Source organism: Ictidomys tridecemlineatus, chromosome 3 (assembly GCF_052094955.1).
Source record: "Ictidomys tridecemlineatus isolate mIctTri1 chromosome 3, mIctTri1.hap1, whole genome shotgun sequence".
Lineage (NCBI taxonomy): Eukaryota > Metazoa > Chordata > Mammalia > Rodentia > Sciuridae > Ictidomys > Ictidomys tridecemlineatus.
Window position 1 is genome coordinate 115,649,913 of NC_135479.1, and position 11,105 is coordinate 115,661,017.

The following is an 11,105-nucleotide window of genomic DNA, read 5'->3' on the forward strand; positions in this document are numbered from 1 at the left end:
GCAGGTTTGGAAAATAGTTTGGCAGTTCCTCAAATGCTAAACACAGAATTATCATATGATCTAGAAATTCCACACCTGTGCATATACCCAATATACATCAAACAAAAACCCATAGACCCAAATTCACAGAAACACTATCCACAATAGCAAAAGGTGGATACAACCCAAATGTCCATCAACTGATGAATGGGAAAGCAAAACATGGCATATCCATACAATGGAAATATTCAGCAATATAAAGAAAGGAAGTATCTATGCATGAGGGAACATGGATAAACCTGAAAACATTATGCTTAGAAGAAGCCAGATGCAAACGCTGCATGTAATAGGATTCCTTTCATATGAAATGTCTGGAGGAAGCAAATCTTTGGAAAAGAAAATATATTAGAGGTCAGGGGTCAAGGTGGAAGGAGAATGAGGAATGATAGCTAATGTACACAGGGTTACTTCACCTGGAGATGAAAACATTCTGAAATTAGATAATGTTGAATGTTGAACAACTCTGTTCATATACTAGAAACACTGAGTTGTACATTTTAAAAGGATGAAATTTTATGACATATGCATTATGTCTTAAAAGTCTGTTATAAGAATGATGTTTGAGGGGCTGGGGTTGTGGCTAGTGGTAGAGCACTTGCCTGGCTCTTGCAAGGTCCTGGGTTCCATCCTCAGCACCACGTAAAAATAAATAAATAAAATAAAGGTATTGTGTCCATCTACAACTAAAAAAAAAATTTAAAGAAATAAAAGAATGATGACTGACCGTGCTGGCAAAATCTCAATAACTCGTGTGTGGTGATGCTTTATTAAATTATACTTTATTAAATTATGCTGTTCAGAAACATTTAATGCAGCACTGTTTTTGAACAGATCTTATGGTACTAAGTGTGCAGAAAAATTAAATTCCATTTTATCCCCCAAAAATTCTGTGGTGAATTTAAATGCAGAATATCTAATATTTAATTCAAAACTCTTCAATCTATACTGAGTATGAAGCCATAAAACACAGCCAATTTTAGCAAAAATTTCCTCTCCACTGGATCTTTCATTTCAAAACATAATTTATTGCCTGATCGGTCATATTTATGACCTGGTCATCTTATCAACTGCCTTAAAATAAAAAATCCCAGGTGGAGCATCTATCCACAGCTCGTAACTGTTCATCCCTTTGTCTCACTTCTGGTTGCTAGGATACCACCTATTAGAATATGAAAAATTTATTTTTAATCAAGTTTTTATTCCTCGTAGCCTAAGGAAAAGAAGAAAGCAAGGTCCATGGACACATAAAATAGCTTCCAGAAGGACTGAATCTCTGGTAATAACTTTAAACTAATTTTTAAATTTAAGAATTGAAAAACCTAACTTTATCACTAAAATCACAACTTTGTGTGTTGGTTTTTCCCTCAATGGAGGGGAGGTCATGTCACAGAAACCTTTTCTTTCTTCTGAAACAGCTGACTCATTTTGTCTGTCAAAAACAAAGCCTCTAGGGCACAGAGAAATTCCTCTTTGAGAGAAGATTTATTTTCTGAGACCTTATTTCTTAAAACTCCCAAGTTCAAAACTAGAAACTGGAACAAACTATTCTCCTGACCTCTAAGAGACAAAGATTAGAGAGTCAAACAATTGAAACTATTCCACTTGTCTTTATTCAAATTAATTTAAATCAATAATTTGTATCCAACACCTGTATATAAGTCACTGTACTAACCAACTTGGAGCACACAAAGATAAATATTCAGTAGTCTTCAAGATGATCATACAAGTGAGGAAACAGGCAATATACAGGGTCAGTCTCCAGAGAAGCAGGAGACTTACGTGCTCTGAGCCAAGAGGATAGTCACAGCACCAGCTCTGACCTCTACAAAATCATGGGTCTGGAGCCTGCATCGGTTGTGAATGCCGCAACATCCATCAGGGTACCAGATTAGCTACAGAATTACAGCCTTCAGTACCAAACAACAGAAGCCACTGTGTGAAAGAATTCATAGGTCATGGCTCAACTGGACATCCCTAGGTAGTGTCCATGGGCCCCACTCTAGGCACTGAGGGGGGCTGGTAAAGGAGGATATTCATCCAACCCTGACCTAAGCTAGGCTGACACGGGGTTCATCCATCTGCTGGGGGAATGACTTGGGTTTAAGAAGGCTTTGCAAGCAATATGGAAGGTGAGCTGGGTTCTAAAGAATTGGCAGAACTTCATTACTCAGAAATAACAAGGAAGGGACATATGAAGTACGTACAAAGGAAAAAAAACATATGAAGGCAGGAGGATATTGCTACATAAAGCAATGGCTGGTACTAGTAGATCAAGAGGGTATGCAACTGTGGAATGAGGAGACGGTTGAGTGGGAGATAAACCTGGGATCTTGGGCCAGATGAAGAAGGACCTTGAAATTACCTGCTAAGTAATTTGGACTTTATTCTGTATGTGCAATGAAAATCCATCCAGGGTTGTTGAGTAATGCAATGTCATGAACTATCACCTTTTAATAATAAGCTTAGTTCAGAAACACTTAAAAATAGTTTGCTTTCAAACTTGTCCCAGTAATATCTGTTTGCACCTTCAGAGCCATCTTCACTTTCTTGCTCTTGATTTGCACCATAGAGGAGGCTGACTTCACCTGTGCTCTCCTTCCAGCAGGATGTGGCCAATGAAAGGCACCACGACAGTAGAGGTCAGAAGGAGAGAGAGAGAGGCAAGGATGTGCTGAGTCAGTAATCATGTTTCTCCAGGAACCTCAGCTCTTATGGTGTCCCCCTAATGTAACTAGGTCTGGGAACTGCTTCTTTCTCCTGCTCCTTCATAGCTCCTCACTGTTGCTAGTCACAGAATGTCTCTCCAGGATTTATGGGTTCCCTTCACTGCCATTTGGAGGGAGACCCAAATGACCACTCCTACGTTAAATGGTTCACCAAGAGGACTCACATGACTCAACATACAGTTGCAAGTATGGCTAAGATTTATTACAGTGAAAAGACACAAAGCAAACTCAGCAAAGATAGAAGGCACATGGGGCAGTGTCTGAGTGAAACCAGGCACATTCTTCAAGAATCGTCTCCCAGTGGAGTCACAAGGTCATGCTGAATTCCTCCAGCAACGAGTTGTGACAGCACGTGTGAAATGTTGTCTTCCAAGAGAGCTCATTAGAGATTCTGTGCCAAGGACTTTTATCGAGGGCTATTCATGTAGACACTTTCACCTAGAAGCTACCAAAATCCCAGATTTCTAGAAGCAAAGCAGGTTTTAATATAATCCGTATTGTTTGCATAGACCATTTAGGCATAGTGAGCTATTCTAATCAGGACCAAGTGGGAACGCACCCCAAATCCAAGTTTCCAGATACCAACCAAGGGTCAACCTTGCAAATAAGACTCTTTAAGGATAACAATCCTTGTTAACTCTCCTACACACCTGTCCATACTTCTGTAAATAATTTGTCCACTTAAGATTCTCCAGTCAAATCCTTTTAAGTGCACCATCTGTCTCTCCTAGTGTCCTGACAAACATAAAGCAAATCTATATCTATCTGTGTGTACACATACATAAACTGTTAGGCAGTCACTTCTGCAAACTAACTACCTTTCTCCTCAGTCTAATTCCAGCATTTCCCATGTCTGATACTCACTGAGGCACAGGGGACCCAAGGTCCACAGGCTGCTGAGTCCTCCCCCATTTTCACACTCCACAAGATTGATTCTCTCTCTTCATTTGTCCTCTAGATCTCTGTTGGACACGGACTCACTTTGGGACCTTCAGGCTGTTCATCTAAAGCTCTGAAACTGTTCTCAACTTTAAAATCTCTTCTTTTGACACTGTGCCCTGAACAGACCATCTAGGACACCAAGAATCCTAATGTCTCCACCTCCTGACTCTAATCTTGATCCCTTTTTAGAATCTTCTGCCATACTACCCTTGATACTATCACCATCAAATGGGTTTTGAGATTTCAAAAGTCTAGTAGATGCACAGTTAATTAAACTTTCAGGCATTTTCACCCCACCCTAGGATACTGACCTCCTACCTAAAATAATTCTCTTATAATTCATCCACTAGTCTGACTTTTTTACCCCCTTCCCTTAGGCCCAAGCCTACAGATTCCTTTTCTGCCAATGCAAATAGTTTGGTTATCTATTGTCAGAGTTTTCAACTATTCCAAAATTCAGTGGCTTAAAACAGCAACCAGGGGCTGGGGTCAGGGCTCAGCATTAAAGCGCCCACCTAGCACCTGTGAGGCACAAGTTTCAATCCTCAGCACCATATAAAAATAAATAAATAAAATAAAGGTATTGTGTTTGGCTATAACTAAAAAAAAAAAAAAAAAAAGCAAATAATAGCAACCATTTCGTTATATCTCTTGCTTTCCTAGATTAGAAAGTTGAACAGGACTTGTTTGGTCAAGTCTCCTGTTCTGCCTAATGTCATCTGAGGTCACCCCCAGTGGTATTCAATCATCAGCTGGAGTGTGTGAGAGTCCAAGCCTACTGTAAGCCTGGCCTGGAGGGTCCCCTTTCCGCGTCCTTGTGGTCTCAGGGCCTCTCCATGGGGTCTCTCCAGCAGGGTAGTTGTATTCCTTACACAACAGCAAAGGGCTCTGAGAGACCACGAAAGAATCTGCTAGTCCTAGAGCAGATAGTCCTGGAACTGGCCCAGGGTTGCTCCTGACCTAATCCACTGCTCAGTGCAACCACTGGACAGCCTGGCTTCAAGAAGAAGGAAAAGAGACCCTACCTCTTACTTGGAGAAGTGACCAAGAATTTACAGGCAAATTTGTGGAGGTTCCTGCATGTTTTTACAATAAAACATGTTCAGGTTATGCCCAAAAGTCTTCCTAAATTTGAGTAAATTTGGGGAGGAGGGATTTTAAAGGACTGAACATCTTGCTAAGTGATGTATATTCTTGTTATAGACACAGCAAGAACCATTTGTATCATCAGCACACAAAAACCAGAAAACACTGTCTTTTTCCCAGTTGAAGAATCACCAGTAGGAAGTGGAAGCAACCAGTTGGCACAAGGCCAGGGGATCCACAAACTTCACTCCTTTGTTTCCCTCCCCTCCTCTGCATCACTGTGTGGGCAACATCCGAGGCTACAGAATCATTTATTTCTCCAGGCATGAAAGTCTGAGTCTCTCATAATAGAAAGGTTATAAATCACAATCAGAGATTGAATCCTTCTCAGAACAGGAGCTGAAGATCCTTTGGTAGTGACTTTCTTACCTTGTCAGAGGACTGTCCTTCTGTCTGGCGGTTTGTTCCCCTCCTGGTTCAGGCCAGGCTGTTACCTCCAAGGCATGAAATGGCCATGACCTTCCTTAAGCTATTCCAGGAGCTTGTTCAGACTCAGCACCCAGGGTTGCCTGTGGGAGAAACCACCACATAGAAATCCTACTGGGCTTATGTCTGGCCTCCAGGAGGACCTCCTAATGGATTCAGGTTGTGGAGAAGGTGGGACCCCTGAGACTCCAGCACCCACATGACTCCCAAAGGCACACCAGAAGCATAGAGCAAGGCAAGAATGAGGGATTTTAATGGACTCTGAACGTCTTGCTGAGTGATGTATATTCTTGTTATAGACCCAGCAAGAACCTTTTGCATCATCAGCACACAAAACCCTTTAATGGCTATTATCTTACCAGACCCTCATTTGATACTCCCTGAAGTATAGCCCCATTGCACAGCTGATGAGGTTCAAAGCACTTAAATCAACGGCTTGAGCAAAGGTCACTCAATGCTTCTGTAAACAAATCATACATATTGACTTTAAAGGAGAAAAAGGATAATTTTCTCATTTTTAGTTTAAAAACATGAGTTTAATGAGCTTCCATGTCCTGTAAATAGGAATTTCCTATCATTACATATGAACCTCTTTGTCCCTATGTATTTCTTCCATCTAAGTTGCAAAATGCCTGCTCATTCTAAATCACTTTGCGTGGCTATACCAGAGGGTTGTCCACCAGCTTCAGACACAGGGAGGGCAGCAGCCACAGAGAGGTCCCTGATGGCTATTTTGTGTACCACTGACCATGATTTGGCATGAGAGGTCTGCCCCATACTAATAATGGTGACTATCTGGTGTCATCTGATTATTTTTCCTAGGAATTTGAACTTGATAGGCTTTTTGGCTACCAGATCCACTGTCTCAGTATTGCAATGCCTGTATTTAAATAATATTTACACAGTAACCTAACACTATGTCACAATGCCTGTGTCATACACCTCATCTCATCTCCTCACGTAGGCACAGTATCATCTCATGTCATCACGAGAAAGAAAGAGAGATGACATGCACATAACTTTTATTTTAGTATATTATTATAATTGTTCTACTGTATTATTGTTGTTAATCTCCTACTATGCCTAATTTATAACGTTATCATACATATATATGTATAGGAAGAAAAATAGGGCTTGGTACTATTTTGGTACTATCGTGGGTTCAGGTATCTATCTGTGGGTTTGGCGGGGGGATCTTTGAACATGTACCCACAGATAAGGGAGGCTACAGTATTGTTAGTTATGACTCCCAGTGTGTTGACTTCCTTAGTACTGTTACCCAGGTGCTGCATAAATTAGGGGGCAGGCCTGCCCACACTCTCGTTTGCTAGTCTGAGTGTAACTTAAAGAAATTAAGACAATTTCCTAAGACTCAGAGAAATACTCACCACTTAATTTGTATGGTCTATCTCAAGTTTAAATCTGTCCCCTTGAGGAAAAACTGTGGAGAGGACATTTTCCCAAATCTCATGGACAAATGCTCTCACACTCCTGGGGAGATCTGTCAGTTTTTGAGGGTTTGTAGGGTTTGCAGCTCCTTGGGAATTAGCTATGCTTCTACCCTTTAAGTCTCTGCTCATCATTTCAACTTGAGAAAGTGAGAATGTTTTGTTCACAAAGAAACGACATGTGCCCTTATTTTCATGGAGCAGCTGTGCGCCAATCAGGCGTCCTTCCATATGTGAATGGAAAGCCTAATCACTGACTTGCCTTTTTGTGAAGAAAAATCTCTCAAATGAATAATCCAAAGCATGTGAAAGCTTTGTTTCTACCAAAGAAGGAAAATGGGGAAGAATTTTCTTCCCTCCTTTAAGAGACTGCCTGGTGATCAGAAATGTCAATTGCAATTCAGATTCAATCTCAGAACAATTCTTTTTCCTTACAGTAGGTTAAGGCTTCAGTGTCTATTTGCTTCTTCTGATCACCTTACAAGTAAGTAAATATGTAGATAGATTCTTAAAAAATAAATAAGTAAAACAGTGCATTTAAATTTCCTTTCTCTGTTTTGAAGTCTTCTTAGTGGACAGAATATTTTCCCTACTTCCTTAAAAACACCTAAAAATGGATTCTTCATCAAAAATCTAAATCTGGTTTTCACACAGGTAACCACTCCCCGCCACCCCAGTGCTGAGGATTGAGTCCAGGGCCTTGTGCATGGAGGCAGGCACTCTACCAACCAACGGAGCTACATCCCCAGCCCAACACTTTTTTTTTTTTAACCACGTATTGTTAGGACAACCATCCATTTCATTTCAAACAGGCTTTGCGGTGCAAATGTGACTATTTCCAAAGATACCAGAAGGCTGTTTTGTCTTTGAGTTGAAAAGGGTTCTGTGTTTACAACCTGTATATCAAAGCCAGGGTATAAAACTGGGAATCAGGAGACAGCTCAGTCTCCTCCCCAGGGTGGGAGAAGCCTGTCTTGCTGAGGTCACTCCCAGCCCCCAAGATCTAATACTCCATAATCCCTTCATTCCGAAGAAACCCATGGAAAGTTCTAGAGAGAATCTGTCCCACGCTTCTAACAGGGAACCAGTTATTTCTCTACTTTGTTTCTTTCAAAGAGAGAGAGAGAAAGGCAGAAAGAGAGGCAGATAGAGTCCTCCTGACCCTGCTGCCAGTTCCTTCTGCCTACCCTGGACACCTTTTGTCTCCGCCCCCATGGGTAGATCCTACAGTAAGTAGGTGGCTTTTCCATTAAGTTGCCACTCAGAGAGGACACTCTGGAGTGGCTCTTCTTTGTTCCAACTGGAGATTTTTTTCTTCTTTTTTAAACTTTTCTAAATTATAAAAGTAATATATTCTCATTTTTCTAAGTGAAACAATACCAAGAAGCAGTTCTTTAAAAAAAAAAATGTAGTCTCCATCCTCTAGCCAGTCTTATTCCCCACAAGTTAACTAACAGATGCTGATTTGCTATGCACTTTCCCTCCCCCTCCTTCGGAATTGGATCATATTTCACATTTAGTTGGTTCTTAATATTTTGAGTCACAAATCTTTTTGACGATCTGACAAAAGTTATAGACATCTTCCTGAAGTCTTTATGTATGCACAAATACAATTCTGTGTTGGATTTCAAGGAGTTCATGATCCCTAAAATAATTTTCTTTTGAGCTTGTTGTGCCTCAGCATCAACTTTTCTTGGATACATGTGCTGTCATTGGCCAGTCCCATGACCCTGAAGCCTACTCTGTGCATTCAAAAGTCAAGGAGTTGTCCCTTCTATGAGGAGTCCTTCTGACTCTGTAGCCTCTCACCAGATTCCTGTTTCCTGTCTAGGGAAGCCCTGTAATTTCCGGCTTTAAGAATTGATAAGGACACAGAACTGAATCAAATGCTAAGTTAGTCCTTCTGGTACAGAATTCCTGGGTTTTTCAATCTCTACCATGACAATCTCTACCCATCCTCCCTTTACCTTCCCACTAACCTTCTTTCTCCTTCCCAAATGTCTTTCTGACACTCCTTAATATAAAATTCCTCATAATTCTACAGAGATGTTATACACTAGGACATCATTTTTTTCCAAGCTAAGGGTGAGACCCTTTCATTCCTACAACCAAGTAAATGATATTCAAGAAGGAAGAAATTCTTTTTCAACAACCATTATGTAGGAAAGATGTGCATGTTTTTTATACATTCCTTTTCTCTTTTTTCCACAATTGCAATTTTTGAACTAAAAAAGGTTACTCACTGAACATTTGTCCACATAGATTCATGCTCAGCCTTGAGCAGAGTGAATGTTTCACTCAAAGACAGTAGGAAAGAACAAAAAAGATGGGCAGGTGCTGCCCACAAATACATACCCAACAGACAGAACTAGACAAAGCTCATTTTTTTCACTGCATAATATCAATGTTAAGTGTATCTATGAGAATCATAGCTCAATGGAGATTAAGCTCCTATAATAGGCAAACACATGTTTATCAGATAAATATCTATTACATTAATATACTTAAAAATATTATTCCTGAATCTGGAGATTTTAGTAAAACTGACATACATTGCTAGCAACCTCATCAACTGGTTTGCTAAAATGCTTCTGGAAAACTATTTGGAGACACACATACACACTTTGCAGATATGCACACATGCACACATACATATAAATGTATAAAAATGTACCTACTTTATTCACTCATCATTACAACCTTAGGAATTTATCTTAAGGAAGTAATTTTTAAAAAGGAAAAGATTTAAAATCTAGGGAAAGGTCCAAATATTTAATTAATGTTCACTAGTTCTGTTTCCTCTGCTAGCACTTTAGTACATCATCTCATTTAATCTTCAAAGTATTACTGCAAGAGAGATATGTTTTTCACCTAGCAAAACAAACAGGAAAAAAAAAAGTGTTCTGGAAAAAAAAATGATCAGCATTGGACTGGATAAAGTCATTGAAATTCTTTCAATTACTGTAGAAATGGAGGTGATCAGAAACTCTAGAATGCTGGCCCAGTGTGCTCAGAATGTGAAGCTCATGGTATATCCTGAAAAATAAACAAACAAAAAAAAAAACCCAGGAGTGGGCCAAAGATAGTTGACCTGGGGGAGAAATGAGGACTAGATCAATGGTTTTCAAACCTACAAAAGCCAAAGCTCTCTTTTACAATCAGTATTTCTTATTGCCCCTTTACCCTGCCTAAGTGAAATTTACAGATGGGGCCCGGGGTTGTGGCTCAGTGACTCAGCGCTCTCCTAGCAAGTGTGAGGCGCTGTGTTCAATCCTCAGCACCATATACTAAATAAATAAATAAACAACTAAAAAAGAATTTAAAAAAAAAAGAAATTTACAGATAACATAACTTATTTGGATTCATATTTTAAGGCAATGAGATATATCAATTATTATATAAGGGAGCAATAAAAGGAAAATAATTTGTAATAAAAATATGTGTTATGTGACACAAATCACACTAGGAAGAATAAACTCACCTCCAAATTTTTCAAATTGTCTTCTAGGGGGCAATATTGCCACTGCTGAAGACCAATGTACCTGAGATAAAGGAGTGATTGTTGGGTTAAAAACAGAAAGGACATGAGCTATAGGGAAGCTTGATTTGGAAGTGAGCACTCTGGACCTCACCTTGACATAGCCAGCACAGTAGGCAAGTGAGGCCACATTTGCTGATCCATGAGGTGGATTGGAGGGGGACCCTGGTGGGTCCCAGGAGGAGAAATATAGCAGCCTCCCAGGGAGAGATGGCGGGTCCTGAGCCACATGGATCTCTGCACTACTGAAAATCTGACACACCTGAGTTGCATGAGAACTGTCGTGATCATCCGGGCCTTCCTCCTTCTGTTCCCAGTGAGGCAAGACACGTGCTTTCTCCCTATTTCAAAGATGTCCTGAAGGAAAACATTAGCAGCCTGCACACTTGACTTCAAACCGGGTGTGGAGAATAAGTGAGCCAAGATGGACCTGGAGGCAACTCTGAAAGTTGGCTTTCAGGGAAAAGTCAGGAACTGGGGAGATTATTCCCTGAATGGAGAAAGATGATAGAGGGATGCCATAAAGAAAACTTTAACCTGGGTGCTTACTATAGGGTTGGGATTGGCGGTACCATTCAGACTAAAAGCACTTGGGCCCTGGGGTCGGAACACCTGCATTCAAATATCAAGACAGTTGCTTGTCATCTGTGTGGCTTCAGGCAAGCCATTTAACTTCCCTAATCTTTGTTGTCTAGATGTCAAAATAAAAATACTAATAACCTACCTTTTAGAACTCTGATGCAAATTCCAAGAAATTGTGTGTTTGGAAGAGCCTAGTGGTACTGTGAGAAACGGGTATTTCTTATTGTAACCTGTTCAACTAAAGGCAGTGAAGGCAGT